Source organism: Mandrillus leucophaeus, unplaced genomic scaffold (assembly GCF_000951045.1).
Source record: "Mandrillus leucophaeus isolate KB7577 unplaced genomic scaffold, Mleu.le_1.0 Scaffold127, whole genome shotgun sequence".
NCBI lineage: Eukaryota > Metazoa > Chordata > Mammalia > Primates > Cercopithecidae > Mandrillus > Mandrillus leucophaeus.
The window spans coordinates 2997368-3005326 of record NW_012101098.1 but is presented as its reverse complement, the minus strand read 5'-3'; the positions used below and the strand labels follow the sequence as shown (position 1 = coordinate 3005326).

The 7959-nt window shown below is 45.7% G+C and overlaps 1 pseudogene; it reads left to right on the top strand.

Moving 5' to 3' along the window:
* The first annotated feature begins 1836 nt into the window (after positions 1–1836).
* Positions 1837–3126, top strand: LOC105533640 (annotated as a pseudogene).
* The last annotated feature ends 4833 nt before the right edge of the window (positions 3127–7959 follow it).

The window sequence follows — 7959 nt, the reverse complement described above, 5'->3', positions numbered from 1 at the left end:
AACAAGAGCCTCATTGGGCTAAAATCAAGATGTCGGTAGGCTCAGCGTCATGCAATGTAACAACATCATAAACCTGCACATGTAGTCCTTAATCACAAGTACAAGTTGATGTTATTTTAAAAAATAAAATAAGAATGAAAAATCCTTATTTTTCATTCACCAAGAATGAAAAATCTTTGTGAATTTCCTTCTGGAATCTCTTTTGAGCAGATATATGGTGTATTCATTTCTTAAACCTGATCTTTGATCTGATACGAATGTTGATTTTTTTCCTAATTTTTACATTAAATCATTCATTAAAGTGGTTATAATTATAAAAGTAAAAAAAAATAACAAAAAGCTGTCAGTAGGGCTGCATTCTATTAGAGAAGATGTTGTGCAGAATTCATTTTCTTGCCTTTCAGGGATGGTGGCAGAATTGTTTCTTGTGATTGCAGAATTGAGGTCTCCCTTTCTGGCTGGCTATAAAATGAACATCATTTCCAGCTTCCAGAGACCACCATACTCATCTCTGAGTCTTCTGCTGTTTTTTGTTTGTTTGTTTGTTTTGTTTTGTTCTGTTCTGTTTTGTTTTTGAGACAGGATCTTGCTCTGTTCCTCAGGCTGGAGTGCAGTGGTATCCTTACAGCTTACTGCAGCCTCGACCTCCTGGGATCAAGTGATCCTCCTGCCTCAGCCTCCCAAAGTGCTGGGATTACAGACATGAGCCACTGCACCCAGGCTTTTAATTTTTTTGAGATAAGGTCTCGCTGTATCACCCAGGCTGGAGTGCAGTGCCACGGTCATAGCTCACTACAGCCTCCAACACCTAGGATCAAGCATTTCTTTCTTCTCAGCCTCCAGAGTAGCTCATGTTACAGGTGTGTGTCTCCATATCTGGCTTTTTTTTTTTTTTTTTTTTTTTAAGTGGAGACAATGTCTTGCTATGATGCCCAGGCTGACCTTGAATTTTGTCTATTTTTAAGGACTCTAGGGACAGTTTAAGCCACTACAGGTGTACTTAGTTCCCTCTGGAGGCTCTAGGGGAGGATCCTTCCTGCCTCTCCCAGCTCCTGGGGGCTCCAGGCATCCCTGGGCTTGTGGCCACATCACTCTAGTCTCTGCCTCTGTCTCCACGTGGCCTTCTCCTCTGTGTCTGTGTCTCCTCTTCTGTCTCTTACAAGGACACCTGTCATTGCATTTAGGGTCCTGAATCCAGCGTGACTTCTTGCAATTAGATTGAATAATCAAAAACAATCTCCCAGCTTTAAGGTCGAGTGAGTTAGCCCCCTTAATTCCATCTGCAACCTTTATTCCCTTTCTCCATTGCAGGGTATCATATTCACAGGAGATTGGCATTATCTTGCCTCCTATGCCTTTCTCTTTCCGACTCTGGCTCATATCTGCCATGGAATCTTGTCTCCACCTGATAGCCCAGAACTGCCCCAAATGCTGACCAATTTTGACACACAGAGTTCTCAATAGGCTCAGCTTCTCAGTTGATAGGCACTGAATCCAAACACATCTGACAGCCAAACCAAGGCTGGTCCTCCAAAGGAGAGTTCAAAGCTCCTTCAGTATATACCACAACAGTCTCCACCCAGTGTCTGAGCATGGCTCATGGGCCTGGGGCCCGTGTTGACCCAAACTCCTGGTCAGTGTGCTAACCCACCTGACATTTCTCATTGATTTTGGTGTTGCCTCTAACCTGAATGGTATTAGTTTTGTACAGTTGCTATAAAAAATTACCTCCTCTTGCTCTATCACCTGCCTCAACTGCCTGGGGTCCTAGTGGTTCACTGCACCGTGAAGACAGATTCCAGATGCAGGGAACTCGCACTTCCAATTCCAGACGCTATGTCCAGCAACGGCTCCATGGTTCTGGCCCACAGTGGTGCCCTGGACACCTCCTGCATCCTCGTATGGGTGAAGGAACAAGGCCATGGCGTCATTGCCTACCTGGCCAGCATCGGCCAGAAGGAAGACTTCGAGGAAGACAGGAAGAAGGCATGGAAGCTTGGGGCCAAAAAGATGTTCATTAATGATGTCAGCAGAGAGTTTGTGGAGGAGTTCATGTGGCCGGCCATCCAGTCCAGCACCCTGTATGAGGACCACTACCTCCTGCACCTCTCTGGCTAGGCTCTGCATCACCCACAAACAAGCGGAAATCACCCAGCAGGAGGGGACCAAGTATGTATCCTATGGCATCATAGGAAAGGGGAATGATCAGGTCCGGTTTGAGCTCACCTGCTCACTGGCCCCCAGATTAAGGTCATTTCTCCCCGGAGGATGCCCGAGTTCTACAACTGGTTCAAGGGCCTCAACGAGCTGATGGAATATGCAAAGCAACATCAGATTCCCATCCTGGTCACTCCCAAGAACCCGTGGAGCATGGATGAGAACCTCATGCCTATGAGCTATGAGGCTGGAATCCTGGAGAGACCCAGCCACCATAAGCCCTGACCTGACCAAAGCCCCCAACACCCCTGATATTCTCGAGATTGAGTTCAAAAAAGGGGTTCCTGTGAAGGTGACCAACGTCGAGGATGGCGCCACCCACCAGACCTCCTAGGAGCTCTTCGTGTAACTGAACAAAGCCAGAGGCAAGCACGGCCTGGGCCGTATTGACATCGTGGAGAACCATTTCATTGCAATGAAGTCCTGAGGCATCTATGAGACCCCAGCAAGCACCATCCTTTACCATGCTCATTTACACATCGAGGACTTCACCATGGATCGGGAAGTGCGCAAAATCAAACAAGGCCTGGGCTTGAAATTTGCTGAGCTGGTGTATACTGGTTTCTGGCACAACCCTGAGTGTGAATTGTCCGCCACTGCATCACCAAGTCCCAGGAACGAGTGGAAGGGAAAGTGCAGGTGTCCGTCTTCAAGGGTTGGGTGTACATCCTCAGCCGGGAGCTCCCACTGTCTCTCTACAATGAGGAGCTGGTGAGCATGAGTGTGCAGGGCGATTAGGAGCCAGTTGATGCCACCGGGTTCATCACCATCAGTTCCCTCAGACTGAAGGAATATGACTGTCTCCAGAGCAAGGTCACTGCCAAATGGACCCCTATACAAGGGGAGCTGGGGCCTCCTCACTTTGCAGATCCCCCAAGTATGGGCACTAATTCTTGTGATAATTTGTAATTGTGACTTGTTTTCCCCAGCTGGCCCCAGCTTTGTTCCCTGGTCCCCCTGAAGCCTGCAAAAGTGGTCATTGAAGGGAAGGGTGGGGGGCAGTTGCAGTGGGGAGCTATAAAATGACATTTTTTTTTTTTTTGAGACAGGTTCTGACTCTGTCACCCAGGCTGGAGTGCAGTGGCTTGATCTCGGCTCACTGCAACCTCCATCTCCTGGGTTCAGGTGATTCTCGTCCTTCAGCCCTCATTCTCATTCTCATCCCTCAGTAGCTGGGATTACAGGCGTGCACCACCGTGCCTGGCTAATTTTTGTATTTTCAGTAGAGACAAGGTTTCACCATGTTGGCCAGGCTGGTCACGAACTCTTGACCTCAGCTAATCTGCCCACCTCAGCCTCCCAGGGTGCTGGCCTTACAGGTGTGAGTCATTGTGCCTGGCCAAAAATGACAATTAAAAGAAGATTAAAAAAAAAATAATGACCTCCTACTGGGTGGCTGAAAGCAACATAAATGTATTATCTCCCAGTTCTGATTTTTTCCAAATTTGTTAATTTTTGTGGGTACGTGGGAGGTGTATATATTTATGAGATATCTACAATATTTTGATACAGGCATGCAATGCATAATAATCACATCACAGAGAATGGGGTATCCAACCCCTCAAGCATTTACCCTTTGTGTTACCAATAATCCAATTATACTCTTTTAGTTATTTTTAAATGTAAAAGTAAGTCATTTTTGGTCTCCTAGTTCTCTTGTTGGCCTCTCTCTAGCTTCCAGTAGCCACCGGCAATCCTTGGCATTCCTCGACCTGTGGCTGCATCGCTACAGTCCCTGCCTCCGTCTCCACGTGGCCTTCTCCTCTGTGTCTGTGTATCCTCTTCTGTCTCTTAGAAGGACACCTGTCATTGCACTTAGGGCCCAACCTAATCCAGGATGGTCTCATCTTGAGATCCTTGACTTAGGTATATCTGCAAAGCCCCTATTTGCAAATGAGGTCCTATTCACAGGATCTGGCCATTAGGACGTAGATATATCTTTCCAAGACCACAGTTTAAGCCACTACAGGTGTACTTAGTTCCCTCTGGAGGCTCTAGGGGAGGGTCCTTCCTGCCTCTCCCAGCTCCTGGGGGCTCCAGGCATCCCTGGGCTTGTGGCTGCGTCACTCCAGTCTCTGCCTCTGTCTCCACGTGGCCTTCTCCTCTGTATCTGTATCTCCTCTTCTGTCTCTTATGAGTACACCTGTCATTGCATTTAGGGTCCTGAATCCAACATGACTTCATCTTGACATCCTGTACTAATTACAGTTACAAAGACTCAATTTCCAAATAAGGTCCTATTCCAAAATTTTGAGTGGACATGGAATTATTTGAGTGGGGAAGGTGGGGAGAAGACACAGAATATCTGTTGTGTTTCCCACATCCTCTGGCTCCTGCTGCTTTCTCCTAGCCAGTGGGATCCTGGTCTCTCACATCTAGCCATTAGCTGGAATCTTGCCTGCACGGAGCTACCCCAACCCCCTGCCCTGACTGGCTCCTACTGGGTTATGTATTCCCCGTCTAATTTTATCATCACAATTATCACAATGTATATCTCATGATCATCGTCCCCAGTCTAGGGACTTTACCTTCAACCATCCTTTCATTAAAATGGCTTATTAAGGTGCTTTCTGCAAGTTGGACTATGCAACTGGATTTATTTTTTAAATACCTGAATTGAACAACATAATTTGACCTCCTACTCTCTGCTTGTCCTAGAAAAAAGCAGTAGTTACACACGAATTAGAGTCTTAACATATGAGACCTTTCAAGGTCGGGCATGGTGGCTCACGTCTGTAATCCCAACACCTGGGGAGGCCAAGGCAGGAGGATCACTTGGGCCCAGGATTTCAGGACCAGGTGGGCAACATGACGAGACCCCTGTCTCTACAAAAAAAAATTAGCCAGTGTGGTAGCACATACCTATAGTTCCAGCTACTCAGGAGGCTAAAGTGGGAGGATCACTTGAGCTTAGGAGGTGGAGGCTGCAGTGAGCTCTAATCAGACAACTGCATTCCAGCCTGGGCAATAGAGCAAGACCCTGTCTCAAAATAAAATAAAATAAAATAAAATAAAATAAAATAAAACGTGAATTGAAAAACGTAATTTGATCTCCTGCCCTGTGTCCATCCTAGAAAAAAGCACTAGGGGCCCTTGAATTTGAATCTTAAAATATGAGACCTTTGTTCTAAATGAACCACCCATAGTCTCCACACCTGTTGTGAAGAAGTAACTAAAATGAGCTGATTTTGTTTACTTAGCAGAATCCCCTATATCCCTAAGTGACTCATAGCCTGCTGCTGTTACATAACAGCTTGAAGACAGACTAAACATTTCGGGATTGTTAAGGGAACAAAATGCAAGTAAAGTGCTCCTACAGAAACATTGCCCCTGGCTATGAACACCTATGAGACACTTGGAAATTGATGTCGCTTTGTTTTGTTTTGCTTTGTTTTGTTTTGTAGGAAGACAGATACACTTTGCATGTTGTCCACATATGGAAACCATAGTCTGAATATATAACCTGGGTGGCCAAGTTAGTTGCAAAGATACAGTAGCAGTAATAGAGTGTTACCCTGATAGAAGGAGAATGAACAGATCCACAATAGGTCAGAAGATCTGAAGTTGCATCCACCTTTATTCATTAGGAAGCCTATAAAAAGCAGGAAACAATAGCTAATGTGCTTAATTCATGTTTAAAGAATAATTGAGGTAACAGATATCAGTGTGTTTTCAAAAGAAATAAAATTCAATGGCTGCAGTTTCCTATCTGGTTATATAATTCCCATGTAGTTGTATCACCCAATTGATGACTAAGCTAAACCCACAACACCCTTGCCAAGGCCTGCCCAGCCTCCAGCAATAGGCAGTGATATTTCAATCCATTTAGGGGTAAGTTTGTTCCACATTCCACCAGCTCTATTGTGTGGGTTTTCGTGTTAGGGAGACAAAAATCCACCTCTAGGTAAGTTTCATGGATCACAGGTACACCCCTAGGGATCCTGTAGAATGTCTGTGATATTTACACTACACAGCAGCCCCTCAAATCTTAAATGGCACACACACACAAATGATCACGCTTCCTGTGTCTTAATTTGATTTAGAATAAATACGCACTCACGCATGTTGAGGTTAAGAGTCTGCTATGGTCTACATGTCTATGTCCCACCCCAAATTCTTATACTGAAATCCTCACCCAAAAGGTGATGGTGTTGGGAGGTAGGGCCTTTGGGAGGTGATGAGGTCATAAGGTGGAGCCTCATGAATGGGATGGGTGCCCTTAGAAAAATGACCTCAGAGAGTTCCCTCACCCCTTCCACCATGTGAGGACACAGCGAGAAGGCTCCATCTTAATCCAGGAAGCGGGTCCTAACAAAACACTGAATCTGCCCTGCCTTGACCTTGGATTCCCAGCCTCCAGAAGTGTGAACAGTAAATGTCTGTGTTTGTGAGCCCCCCAGGCTATGGTATTTTGCTAGAGAAGTCTGAATGGACTTATCCAGGTGGGTCTGCTATCATCACAGGGATCCTTACAAAAGGGAAGTAGAAGAGTCACAGGCTGCAGGAAGCAGAGGTTGGTACGATGTAATTTGAAGATACAGGAAGGGGTCATGAGCCAAGGAATGCAGGCAGCCTCTAGAAGCCGGAAACAGAAAGAAATCGTTTTTCTCCTAAAATATTCAGAAGAAACACAGCTCTGCAGACATCTTTATTTTATTCTGATGTCCAAAGCTGTAACAGAATAAATGGGTGTTGTTTTAAGCAAGGACATGGTGATGATTTGTGACAGCACCCACAAACTCGCACACTTATCGTCCTGCTGTTCAACCTTCCCTACAAGACAAATTCATCCCAGGCCCTTTGCACCCACTGGCTCCTCTGCTTGGAAGTTTCTTTCTCCAAATACTGAATGATTTATTCCAACACCACCTCATCAGAGTGGCTTTTCACCTATCTCTTTCCAAAACAACCTTCTCCTTTCCTTTTGCCCTGATTCGCTTTGGAAACAGCTCCTATGTGAGTTTAGTGTTTATTTTACCGCATCTGACTCTCTCACTAGAATGTGAGCTCAGTGGAAGCTTCAGCGTTCTCACTCATGGCCCTGTCTAGGGTTAGGGTTAGGGTTAGGCAATCTGGAGCCATCAATAGCTATTGAATGAACAAGCATGGCCAGGTCTATGTTTAGAGGGTCAACTTCTGGACAGGGACATAATATCTTCTTAAGCAGTGAGGAAGTCAGCAAGAGCCATCAAACTGTCATAGGGAAAGAGTAGAAGCACACCTATTAGGAGTGGAAATCAGAGTTAGGACACTTCGTGGGTCTCTCTGATTCTGAGACACCCAACTGCATGGTGAGACGTTGTATTTGTCTGTTTTCACATTGCTGATAAAGACGTACCTGAGACTGGGAAATTTACAAAAGAAAGAGGTTTAATGGGCTTATAGTTCCACTTGGCTGGGGAGGCCTCAGAATCATGGCAGAAAGCAAGGAGGAGCAAGTCATGTCTGAAAGCAAGGAGGAGCAAGTCATGTCTTACATGGATGGCAGCAGGCAAAGAGAAAGCTTGTGCAGGGAAACTCCCCTTTATAAAACCATCAGATCTCATGAGACTTATTCACTATCACGAGAACAGCATAAGAAAGACCTGCCCCCATGATTCAATTACTTCCCACCGGGCCCCTCCCACAACACGTGGGAATTCAAGATGAGATTTGGGTGGGGACACAACCAAACAATATCAGACTTCTTCCATGAGTGGTTTTGGCTCCAGATACGCAGTGAAGCCACCTGTGATGACCGTT